Here is a 13677-nt window from a genome sequence, read left to right on the forward strand (position 1 = left end):
GTTCTGTCAGGAATTAAGATATATATGAAAGCAAAATAATGGTCTCAAGTTTTGCTTTTAGGCTTTTTCTTCAGTGTTAAGAAGGAAAAAAAAAATAGCTTCATCCTAAACCAGGGTTGAAAATAGTTCATAAAAAAAGGTTCACCTTGTCCAGATCTTCTAGGGATATCTTAAATTAATGGAGTTTGGACTAAAATTAAAGTTTCCTTGCAAGACTTCTGTCAGAGTTATATTCCAATGAATCCAATCTTCTTGGTATTGAGAAAATGTCTGGAATCTCACTAAAATCAAATAAAAGAAGGAAGATATTTAGAATTTTAATAACCCCAGTGAACAAATATATCTCCCTCTCTGGCTGCTAAAGAAGATACTGAATCTGTACATGTGGTTTTATTAAAATACAAGCGATAAGAGAAATGGAAAAGATTATAGGAAACAGACATATATGCATGAAATACGTTTGGCAAAAAGGGAAGGCATGTCAGTTAAATAACAGATCAAGAAGCCATGTAAAATGGATTTGTAGAGCTCAGTATTAGTTACTTATTTGCATTTATGTTCGTTGGTAAGTCTGACTTTAGGAAGGGCTTGGAAAGGAAAAGCTCCATGGTCCAGTCTGAAGGGATTTGCATTGTTTTGGATGGAGAAGTGGCTTGGAAGGCTTTCTTCTGCCTTTTGTGGGGGTGAAAAGTGGAAGCTGGGTATAACAGGAGTGAAATCTCTTACAAGCCTCCTCCTGCTCCCTCAGTTTGGTAATATAATCAGCTGTCAGTTTAAAAAAAATAATTAGCTGTATTTCAGTTCCCATTTTCTTTTTAGTGTTTCCCGGAACAGTGAGAGCGACTGGATGTGATCTAAGGTGTAACAGTGAAAATGTGAGGGAATCTCAGAGGAGCAGCTGTTCCCTGCTGCAGGGCATGGACCAGGTGTTCCCAAAGAGGTTCACCTTTCCTTCCCTCCTGTTCCATTCTCCAGGGCCTGCCGTGATTCAGTGCCTGTGACACAGAGCCACGGAGCTCCTCTGCATCCCTGCTCCCATTGCAGTGACATCCCCGCCTAGGGCGGTGACAAAAAGATGACAATGAATGTGGTGTTATCCTAAAATTGCTCTGTGCAGCCCTCTGTGGAGGAGACAGTTTTGGAATGTGAACTTTGTCCTTTAATCCAAACACGGCAAAAGTCTGTCTCTGCCATCCCTCTCACCACATCTCAGCTGTCTTTTTGAGGGAAAATGTTGACATTTGGTACGTGGGCATTAGGAATATCCGGGTGCAGAAAAACAAACGGGAAATTTGTCATTTCTAGTGCAGATTGCCCAAAGAGTCATTTAACAGCCACCAAAATAAAAATGTGTCAGAGATTTCCAAAGGCACTGAGGAGATGCTCATGCTCATTTGCTATTAATACTAATGAGAAGTGAGTGTCCAAATCACTTGGACAGGTTTTGGAAAATCTCAGCTAGATACATGTCTTCCTGGAGGAAATTACATTTGACAGGAGGCTTGTGATGCAGGGAGAAGAAGGGCATTGGAGGCCACGCTCTGAATCCATTCTCTTTCAGTTCAGAAATCTGCCAAACGTGTGTTACACACAGAGCTGGTGCCTCCACCTCTATTCTGCTGGCACCTAATAGAATAGCCTTTATTTTTCTGCTTGCTGCATATGCTGTTAAATTAGATAGAGGTATTTGCAAGGTGAATGACAAGTGTAATTGGCTATAAATGCTCCATTTAGAGAGATTGCAAACTATGTTTAAGTTACACCCAAGTGCACCTGTACTTGAGATGCAAAGTCATTCAGCTCCCACAGCACCTTCATTACAACCATACTTCATCCTCCCACACAAATAGATTCTCAGGAAAATAATTTCTCCCCAAATGTACATCTGCTACGAATTATCCTGGCATCATTACACATGCCAGGGTAGTGAACACAAATCTCATCCTCTGGGGTGGTGCTGATTGAAAGATGACACCTAATTCTGGAAAACAAAGGAAATCTAAAATAAAAGCTTAGCAGATATTTTTTGGGTGGAGTTTGTTTTAGAGCATTTCCCAAATTAATTTGTCATTTCTCCTTGCCGGGAGAGGACTTTTTTCAAAATTTTAATTGAAAATTTTAGCTGTGAATACTTTAGAATGAAATTGAAACCACAGTTTATTTTTTTTTAAGTGAAATTGTCAGGCAATGACTGTTGCTAAAACCAGAGATCATTGTGATACCATTCTTTGAGACATCCAAAGTAATTTCAGAAAATCATTGATGTTTTCAAGACAGACTATAAAAGTTTATTTTTTTATTTTGCAAAGTCTTCAAGGCTACTGATTAAAAGGCTATTTTTGAATGCAAACAACATTTTATTAAATGCTATTTATTTCAATATAATTTATTTAAATACAAAACACTTTCAGTCCTGCAAAGGAACACTTGTGACCAGGAAGAAAATGATGCAATTAACTGATGCCTACCTTGCATTGTCCCCTTGGATCTGGGCTTGGTTGTGGGAGTCCAAATCACTGTTTATTCTCTTAACAGCCAGGAACCTTGCAGGCTTCCAATTCCCAATTTCTCTTCTCTGTTTATTCCTTGTTCTAGGTGGTAGCTGGGTATGACTGGAGAACAGACAGGGCCGAGCAGCTTGAACTTCTTTTTGTGTCCCAGAGAATCTCTGTTCTTCAGTACAAAGCAGTCCCAGGCTGCTGTGCACTTTCCCCAGGTCCTTTCAAGCCACATCTGTCATATCTGCACTGCACAGCTGCTCTGGCCTGGTGTCACACATCCAAAGTGAAATGAAAGAAATTTCTTCACAAATCCAATATTGGTTGTGCCCTGCTGCCTGCGGTGTGGGGCTGAGCTGTGCCTGATTGCAGATCTAATCTCACCCTGATACCTGAGGAGCAATAATGACACTGCTTCATTCCCTGGTCCTGCCCAGAGAAGCTGAGGGATCTTTTTAGCTAAAGGAAATATTAGCTAAGTTAAATATTAGCATTTCTTGGGCTTTCCACAGCCCAATTCCATATTTTGGAAGGCAAATGGAAATTCAGTTACAAGGTGATTTCTGCAGACCCCAGCTCTTTGTCTGGGCGCTTCAGCACATTCAGGAGTTGTCATCTCTGGGTTTTAACAGAGCTCAGGAGGCACAGACAAACCTCTGCTTGGAGGGAAATTCTACTTTTTAATGTCACAGGACCTTTCTTACTTTAGTGCTAAACTGTCTTATTTCTCTTTGAATCTTCCCTGAAGTAGTTCTGTGATGTTCCTCATTGCTGTGCTGAGGGCTAGATGTGTAATTAGTGACTTGTATGACTCCCAAAAGCTGCAGACTAAACCTTAATCCAACCTTCATGTTGATCACCCTGCCACATCACTTGAAAGCATTTATGATCAAGGAACTGCAATCCTCCGAGCCAATTCCACATTGGAGATGACTTTTATTGGGGAGATGGGATGTTAAAAAAAAATTAAACCGGTGCTCATTAGAAACTGGAGATATAAAAGTCTCCAGAGCCAGACTGTGAGTGCCACTGCAGAGCTGTTTATGCAGCTATTTATGCAGGGAATAGCTCCCCTGGGATGGGCTTTTTGCTGTTGCTTCTGCTCAAAGACCCTGCACCTCGATGCCAGGCTGGAACCAGGGGTTTGGGTTCCTGCAGAAGTGAGTTGTAATGATGGAAAAATGCTGCCTTTCCCTCTCTGGAGGGTGCAGGGGGTTGTCACACTGCCTCTGTCTCACTTGTGGTGCCCCAGGGCTTGGGAAATGGGATATAAACAAAGCCAAAGCAATGCAGAACCTCTGACCTATCTGCAAATGTTTCTTCTGGGGCTGTTTCTCTAATTCCTCAGAGCACGTCGGGGGAGGCCGATTTATTGCTGCCTGGGTTATCTTATCCCTGTCCTTTCAGTGAAATGGAGCTCCTTTTTCTTTCTGAAGGGTTTTGGGCATGAACTGAGGAGCTGCCACTCAGCTTTGGTGTGTCTCCAGCCACAAAACTCCACATTCACTCTTGCTGTCAGGAACACAAGGTCCTTTCTTGCAGGGGGAAAATATCAGGGCCCAGCCTGTCCCTGTCCATGGGGTACAGCTGTTCCAAGTAGAGGGGCTTTGCTCAACTCAGGAGGTTCCTGCTGGCCCCTTCTCCAGAGAATTGCTGCCCCTTGGCAAAGCCCAGGCTTCCCTTCCCTTCCCTTCCCTTCCCTTCCCTTCCCTTCCCTTCCCTTCCCTTCCCTTCCCTTCCCTTCATTAATCCAAATCCGGAATCTCATTAAAATGCACAGGAGTGAAAACAGCAGAGCACATTGATACAAATACATTTAAAACACCTTTTTAAAGAGCTTTTTTTGCCTTGGTTGGCATCTGCTGTTGGTGTTTTGGGGAAACAATTCCATGGGCACCATCCCCCACACACAGACATTTCCTGTCTGACCCACCTGCTGCAGGTGAAACCCAATTAACCCAATTAACTCATGCTGTTCTAAATACCAAAAGGTTTTTTGCCTGGGGAGAGGGGTGTGGTTGTGCTCAGGTCAGAACTGGGCGTTCTGTTCCTGCAGATGTTTACCCCTTAGGATGGGAATGCTGAGTAGTGCTGTTGTAGAACCACGCCTCTCTGATCAGTGAGTTTTCTCCAAGCCAGCTCCAATTGTTTTATCTGGATCAGGATCTTTTCCCTCCTCGCTCCCAGGGGTATTTTTAGACTATTTGGCAAGTCAGTGCTGTGCCAGGACCCCTGAAAATCTCTAGGCTTGGGGAATCTAGAGGGAAGGGGGATGTGATCTGCTTTGTGAAGGGGCTGACAGCTCTTCTGAGGTGCTTAGATCTATTCCATCCTAATGAGAGTTTCTTATCTGACTGAGCTGCAACTTTGCTTAACTGCTGTCCTCTTTTGAAAACCTGTGTTAAATTACTGTGAGACAATAGTTCCTAAAAGGCACTCCTCTAACCTTAGTTTCTCCACTAAATTGGATGAATCTAGTGAAATGTCTCTGAGAAACAAATCTTTTCTAAGCCTGCACTCTATTCTTCTTAACCTCTCTGCCCTAAACAATTTCTGAGACAAGATGAATGCCGGCCTGTGATGATCATTGTACATATATTCCACTTAAGCATTCACTTGGCTGATAGCCTGGAATAAGTCACTGTTGGGGGTTAAACAACTTCTGGGACTATAGATGGGACCTCATTATGCAAAGTGAGGAGAGTTATCATTGCTGCAAGCAGCTGTGTTCCCTCCACAGAAAGTACAAGAGCTGAGGTTACCTGCTGTTGGAGCCTCTCAGCTGAAATCTGAAACAAGTGAAGTAACCTCTCTCCCACGGGGACCTTCCACACTTTGTCTTGGTTTTGCTAATTTAGGATACCATTTTCTGCTAGGAAATGTAGGAAAGGAAGGTTTCCACTCCCTGTAAGGATGATGTCGTTGCCTTGAGATGCTTTGAATTACAAATGTTACCTCAAATCTGGTCAGGACTAAGGCACTGCTGAGAGCCACACCAAGGCTTTGACAAGCATTTCAAATCAGAGGCTTCCCATTTGAATTTCAGATGTGCCCAAGGCTCTGGAGCACCAGAAAGCAGTGCCTAAACACATGAGGTGAATGATCCAGCCTTTGTACATCTCTGGGATAACCAGCATGGCTGTTTCCCTAGAAGTGTGTTCCTAAAGTGATCTCCTCCTCCTGGTGTATTCTCCATTTCATGGTATAATTGAACCAGCTTTGGAAACTCCCATCTCTTCTAGGAGTGTTATGAACTGAAACTCCTTGGATTCAGGATCCAGGGCTTTAGCAGACCCTGCTGTGGGCTATCAACGAAGACGTTGTTGGAAAATAATACAACCAAGAAAATAAACCAAAAGCAGTTCTATTAATTCATTAATTAATCTTACTAGATCTTTTTTTTTGCTGATAAGAAGTTCTCTTCCAAAGGCAGATAAGAAGTGTGCCTAGCCAAGTTTATCCTCAAGTGGGACTGGGAGAGAAATCTGGATTGTTGGTTTGGACTTCCACAGTGAGGGGGAGCTGCTTTGTCATGTTCAAAGAGCCACAAAATGATTAAAGATTCTAAACTTTTATGCTGCATACTTAAGTGTCTGTGGCCTAGAAAAATCACTAAACCAAGTAACTTCTTTTTGGACCCATTTGAAATGCTGAGGTCTACAGGCTGGATTTTGAAATCTCAGTGAAATGCATGAAGTCAGCTTAGATTAAGAATTAACTCACCTGTACTGCGAGCTTCGAGTTGGCTGGGATGAATAATGAAATGATTGGATCACACTTTCCACACAACAAATGACACTCTCTGTGCTTGGAATTCAAAGTGGAATAGGAAACTTTGGAAAAGGAAAAAAGGAAACTTTTTTAGCTGAGCCTTGGTCTGCTCCGTCTCACTGCATTTCTCTGTGAGCTGTCTTCGTTCTGAGTTAAGTTGAATTCCCAGTAGATCTCCAAGCTGGTGGGGTTGTGGCATCCTGAGTTTGCTTTCAATGTCCACATGTTGGATTAAGCCCTTTTCAGTCCCAGAATGGGGCAAGTGAGAGGTGTTTTAAAACCTTTTATTCTATTTTCAGTCTCATGAGAAGGATGAGACAATACAGATGTTATAATTCACACCACCACAATCAGAAACCAACTATTTCCTAATTACAATACATTATAAGCATTTCTTGGTCTATCAGCTTTTGCTACACCAAGTTGTAAGTGCCTTAAGGCCAATTATCTAAAATTACCCCATGTGGGTCCCACTACAATGCATTTTTCATAGTTCTATTTCTTTAAAGTATCTAGTCTTATTTGCAAAGCCATCCTTTACAACTTGTTTCTAGCTCCATTTCTCTCTCCCGTGTTGTAGTTACTGTGCTGGGCTGCTCCTTCCTTCTCTGCATGCAGAACAAGCCCTGAAAAGCCATTGACCAAATGCTTCCAAGCAGTGCCAGATTCTCTCAGGACTACTATGGAGCAGAATGTCACTGTGTGCTCTGGGCTTTGCTCATAAACATGCTGAGCTGCGTGCTGGAAATGCAGGATTCATTCACTGATGGATTGCTCACTGCCTGCATGGAAATAGAGACGGGGAGGGTGCTGCCAGGACCCTCCAAAGGGTTGGGTAATGTCAGGGAGCTTTCCCTACAAACGCTGGGACTCTCCTGCAGGTGGGGTGGCTGCCAGGGCTGTTCTGTTTTCCACCCCCAATGGGATCCTTCTGCAAGTCCTCCTCAGCCTGGCCTTGCTTCAGGGCAAACCCCTGTTTGATCAAGGTGTCCTTTACCCTTTTAGGACCCTACAGAGGTTGCTACCTGCTTCTCACCTGTCCCTGGAGCTGCTGCATAACTGAAATCATCAAGTTGTTCTTGCAAACTGTTCCCCCACTTCACTTTAATACTTCAAAGAATTACTGGACCTCGTAATATTGATCTATTCACTTCCTATCCTTTTACAGCTGCCTATATAATTTCTGATCCTTAAATCTGACAACTGTGTTCCCAAGATGACTGTTCTTAATGTTTAAATGATTGCTACCTTCCATCAAAACAATCTAGCATTAAAGCTGGAAATACAGTGCAAAAGCAGTAAAATAGCGTTTCTATGGATTAATTTCTGACTACCCTCTCGGTATAAAACCAATGACTCGAATATAACTTGATTTTAAACTAAAAGTAGATCAAAGCTCTCTAAGCACGAACAAGAAATCACCTGGAAATAGTGCAGCTACAAGGGAAAGTGCCCAAATTTTGTACATTTTATGTATCTGGAACGTCATTGAAAGAATTATTTCAGAAAGAAGGAGAGGTTTATGCTTTTATGTAGATATCAAAGACACAGAGGATTCCAAGAGTGCTAGACAGAGCAATTAATGCACCAGGTTTTTCAGTAATGCCATTTCTTCTCTGTTGAGCAATACAGTGTTTAAACATTATGCTAAACTTTTTTAGTGGATATGTGTTTCCATGCTAAAGCATTGCATATAATTTGGGGCTACAACTCCTTATAAATGCAAAGAAAATTTCCAATCTCCCTCTCCTGCCTGCTCTGCAGACCACCAAAGAAAGTACTAATGCAATTTTAATGTATAGCTCTACCTTTTCCTCAAGCTCTGGGACAAAGATTCCCTAAAGTGCTTTAGAACAGAGGTCAGGCTGCATTTCTAACAGAGCTGTGAGGAGCCTCTGCTCTGTAATAGAAACCCCACACTCTCCATCTGCACAGCCTAATCCAGCTGGGAAGCTGCTGCTTTGGGAGGAGGTGCACATGGTAGATGCTTTGGAGAGCCAAATTTCCAATTTTTCCCCTGTTGCAATGTCCTTTTTCTGCAGAACCATCCCTCCCACATGGGAGGTGCCTTAAACAACAGCCTGAGCTGCCTGCCACGATAAGGAGCCCTCTGCCAGGGCTGTGCTCCACGTGAAACTCTCACAGCCTCTCTCCATCTATTCAGAGCTCTCTCCCAGTGCACTCCCCAGAATTTCTGGCTTTTGGCTTGACACGTTTGTCCATTTCTTTGTTAGCTCACCCCTCAGAGATGCCCTGATCCAGCCTTGGTGGTTTGCTCAGGCTTCTCAGAGCAAATGTCAAGTGGCTTGGAACTGGCTGTCTTTTAAGTAATGGTAAAACAGGCATGAAAATCAAATGCAGCAGCTTTTTGAATCTGGGCAGCTTGCTGAGTATGAGCTTCTAAATTTCCGTGCTCTGAGGCAGGTGCTTTTTAGCAGTGTTCCTGTTTAGCTGCTAGTCAAATCTCCAGACAGTTATGTGATAAATACCTGCCAGTCCTGCATCCATCATCCCAAATGTGCTTGGATTGTTTGCTTGTGCAGATGGAGCGTGTTGCGTGTTTGCATTTGGTTCAGACCACATATGCCACTTGTCTGATGCTTATATTCTGTGCAAAGAAATGAGATTTGAACCATTTGTATTTCCATGGCACCTTCTCCCAATTCCTTCTTTTCCTCCCTCTTTTCTTTCCGAGATACATGACCTCTATACACTTTCATTTTCTCTCTGTTTTCACCCCATTCCACCAAAGGTGCTCCACCTCTGCAGACAAATGTTTCAAAGACAAGAAAAGTGAGGGACTGTAATTCACAATTTTTAATGGAATTCAGTGTAATGTCTGGAGAATCACTTACTGAGACATCTTTCCTCAGATTAAGATGAATTTTTAGTGAACAATCTGGAACGTATCTGGCTCACCTAGCGGGGCCAGGCGTTACAGTAACACAGAGATTTTGGAAACTGAAGTGCTGAGACAATAGTGGGAGTTCTTCACTGCGAGTCAGTCACAAAAAGCGTAACTTTGCTATCAGGCCTGTTACTTAAAATGTTATAAAACCATATTTTCTAAGTGCTTAATGATTTTGGGAGCTTAAACTCACACCATGCTGAGTTTACAAACAATCTTTCGATTAATCTCTTTCAGGCAAAGCACTGATGGGTAAAGCTGAGAAACATCCAACAGGCAGATCTCAGATTTAGGACTGATGGTCTGAAATCTGTCAGGGCAGGAAGGTGCCCTGTTTGTGCTGCCCTCTTGCAGCATAAACACCGTGCTCAGCTTTTCCAGAGGAGGGCTCAGTGGGAATTTGTGTAATACAAAGAAGAATGAATTTTACAGGTTCTCCCTTACAACAAAAAGGAGTTCACCGAGATTTATCAAATGTCAGGTGAGTAATTCAGCTTGGAAAAGCTGGTTAAGAAGGCTGCAGCTTTGAAGCAGAGGGTCAGCGTGCTGAACACTGCTGTTGGCACATTTCAGTGACCCTGCCTGAAACTTCAGCTACTGGTGGCCACTGAAGTTCTGCAGGGATCAAACTCTGCCTGCACGAGAGCTTTGCAGTGTGGCAGAGAAAGCCAGCTTCAGAAAAGCTCCTCCACTTGCCACCTACTCTCCTTTTCCACTGCTAGAACTTTCCTGGCAGGGTTTCCAGGGGAGCAGTGTAGCAGGGTTGTGCACACAGCAGCACTAACAGGGCTCTTTTCCCACTGCAGGGCTTTTTTTGCACCCCTTTTTGGCATCCTGGCTCACCCTGCGAGGGCAGAATCTCAGTCACCCACTTGTCTGAACTGCTGAGAGCTCCTGCAAAGTTCTCCTTAGGGCAGATTGGCAAAATAAAATCCTCTCTCATCTCTCAGCTAATTTATAGATGTCGTGTTGTTGGGGCTGCCCTGGTGTTGTCAATCTTGTTTGAAGCAAAACATGAGAAATTGTTCTTTGCTTTGCTGCTGAGGGGGCTGCAGGATAGAAAAAGGCAACTCAGCAGCTCGTCTCCTGCCTTCCATGTGTAACCTGTCTCTTGGAAGTGTCAGAGTGGTGCTAAACCATTATTCTCAGCCATTATTTCTTCCTTGTGCTGGTGGTAGGAGAAGCTTTTGCAAGAAACTGCCACTTGAGCCTTCAGTTTGCAAGAACAGAAATACCTTTATATAAGGCATATAAAAACCTTTATATGAGGAGGGAAGGGAACCTGCACTCACTTTCTGGTGGGAGAAATTTGCCCCTCCAGCAACCTTGCCTGGGCTCTTTTAACAAGAAAATTATTTCAGTGCTGTACTTCAGCTGTGGCCACTTCCTGCCTCTTCAGATTTTATCTTTTTCCTTTTGTATTTTTTTCTTGATCACTCTTTAACGTGTTAGAGAAGATTTTAATTTCTTTGTTAGTCTAAGAATGAGGAATAGCACAGAAGGAGTTGGTAGCAGAGAGGAAAACTGTGCTGTGGTCCCATCTTTCATCAGATGAGTTTCAGGTGCTAAAGCAGTAATGTGATGTCAAAATACCGAGCAGTGAAGCATTAGGATGATGCATCTCAATTTGTTTCAATCCTCTGGAAGCTGAAAGGAAATCCCCTACTACTTCAGATCCCATCATGAAATAATGGCATCTTCCTCTTCTGCCTCCCTCCCTGCTCCCTGGGGGAGAGATCATGGAGGATTTAGATAACCTTCATTCACGTGGCATAATGATATTGTAAAGGAGAAGATTTTTAAAACAAGCAGCAGACAGGCCTGGGATCAGGCTCAGCTCAGTCTCCTTGTGAGAGAGTTGATGGGTTGGGAAGATGGTTCTGTTTTTGGAGAAGTGCTCCCCATTCCTGCTGCTTTCCCTACTCAGTTCAGCTCCCTCAAGGCCCGTGATGCCCAGTTTGTCCCATCTCCTTGATTCCTGGCTTCTGAGCGACTGAAATGTGGAGGAAGAGAGAGAAGAGCAGCATGACTGGGTGACCTGACAGGCTCCCAGCCTGAAGAGCTGTGTGAAAGCCCCGAGCTCTGTTCCTCTGTGTGACCATTCCTTCCTGGACTCCTCCATTTGCTCCTCAACCTCAGTGTTCAGCACATGAGATGCCCTTCTCTCACAGCCTGTTCTCTCTCCTGCTTCCCTGGGATGTGGCCAGGAATGAAAAACAGCCTCTCCTGGGTTTTGGAGGCTGGCAGATGAGTCTGTAGTGCTTGCAGTGCTCTGGGCAAGAAGAAGTTCCTTTTGATTAAAGCTGGGCTGTGTTGGTAAACCAGCAGTGGATGAGGGACAGCTTGAAACACTCGGATCCTCCAGGACTAGATAAGCATAATTGAGTATTTGGAATTAGCAAAACTGCAAGGATCAAAGCAATCTCCTGGATGGATAACTAGATCAAAGGAGAGACTTTAAAAGGAGAAAACATGGATGTTAAGTTCTCCATCTACACTCTATAAATACAAGATGCCAGCGGTAAAGAGGATATAGGAATAAAGGGAGATTTTGCACATTTCTCAGCAGGAAATAATTTAGTGTCTGACTAGTTTGATTTTAAATTATGATAAAGTAACAGGCACAAAACTCCAGCACAAACAAGGTTCTCCTTTTAAAAGCTAAGGCTGAATCCTTATTAGGATATATAATGAAATCATAACTTCTTCCATAAATTTACATGAAAGAGCAATATCATGTTTCTGCTTGAAGAACAGAAGTTATCTGACCACACAACAAACTGCAACATAACAAAAATCTATCAAGGACTGTTACTTGGTCTCCATTTAAATCACTCCCTGACATCCAGATAGAATCAGAGAATACAGATTTCTCTCCAAGCACAAGGGGCCCAGCAAAGCATACAACAGATTGGAAACGTGACTGCTGCTTGTTTTGTGTGTGGCTGCTCAAGGAATGTGGCATTCTGGATGAAAAATCAAGATGAGAATCTGCCAGGTTTGCCTTATCTTTCCAAGGGGAAGATGATGGCTTGTTAATATTGGTTTGTCTTATCTGGAGCAGCCCATGGATGTGGTTGTCCTGCTTGTGGATTGCCTGTGATGCTTTGAGCAGGGTACTTGTCCTGTCTGTGATGCTTTGAGCAGGGTGTTTGTCCTGCCTGTGATGCTTTGACCATGTATTTGTCCTGTTTGTGATGCTTTGAGCAGGGTGCTTGTCCTGTTTGTGATGCTTTGAGCAGGGTGTTTGTCCTGTTTGTGGGTTGCCTGTGATGTGAGCAGGGTGGAACTGGGATGGGAGCTGAGCTGCAGCCTCAGAGCAGGAGTGTCTGCAGAGTCCCTGTGCTGTGGAATGAATTCTCCTGTCACAGCCTGGGGGATTGAACTCCCACGCTGACATGTGCTTCCTGCTGCAAGGAGTGCTAATGAACAAATACTTCTGCAGTTAAATGAGCTGTTGCAGAGGCTTGTAAAAGCAGATTTCTGGGAGGAGAAAATGAGCTGAGCAGTGCTTTGTGCAAGAAGGAAGTGCAAATGGTACATGTCTCCTGTCATCCTTACCTCACTGTGTGTGTGAATCTGGGGGTATTTAAAGGATTAGGCAGCTCTGAGGTTCCCAGTGATGGACTGGACTGGAGGTTCTTCCCTGAAATCCTTTTGTCAGTGTGGCCTCTCAGGCCTGTCCCATATGGATGTGAAGATCCCCTGACAGTGAAATACAGAAGAGCTGGGTGTTAGGAATAAGATTGACTTAACTTTTGTTAAGAGAAGAGGCATTTAGAACAGCGTTAATGTTACCTCTTGCTACAACTGAGCTCTCTGCCTGAGGCTTCCCTTCATTACACTTTGGATGGGAGACAGGAAAGAAGCATCCAAATGAACAGCCAGCACTGCCGTGCTTGGCTCCTCTTCTTTTCTGAGCAGATAAAGCTGTAAGGAAAGAAAACATCTTTTATTGTGCTCTGCTCTTTCTCCAAATTCTGTGATCAGTTAACTGCCAAGCACTTTCCAATCCAACCAAATCAATTTGCAAACTTTCACTAATACTATCAGGTAATCTGCAAGCTGTCTGCTCCCTGCCTTCTTGGAAGGGCCATTAATACACAGGATAATGGATACCTCAGGGGAACCAGACATTAAGTTTAATTATTAATGTTTACAGAGGCCTTGAGGCAACTGAGTGCATTTACCTCCGTGATGATATTGAAATTGCATTACTGTAATTTCATCTATCTCCCCATAGCTGGCAATCAGAGTTGGGCTGGAGCCTGGCTCCAGATGAGCTGTTCTTAGCCTGGATTGCAATAAATAAAGTGTTCCTGGGAATTGCTGGGCTTCCCATGCTGTCCTGTTAGTTTGTGCTGATGCTGGGTGAGGCACGTGGGACTAATCCCTCCTGACAGGCTCCTGTGGTCTCTGCTGGATGTGCTGTGGGTGGGCTGTGGGTGCTGAGTGCAGGGGCACCAGGCTGGTGTCACATGAAGTGCTGATCCTGCTCTG

This window comes from Lonchura striata, chromosome 20, assembly GCF_046129695.1.
Source record: "Lonchura striata isolate bLonStr1 chromosome 20, bLonStr1.mat, whole genome shotgun sequence".
Classification (NCBI taxonomy): domain Eukaryota; kingdom Metazoa; phylum Chordata; class Aves; order Passeriformes; family Estrildidae; genus Lonchura; species Lonchura striata.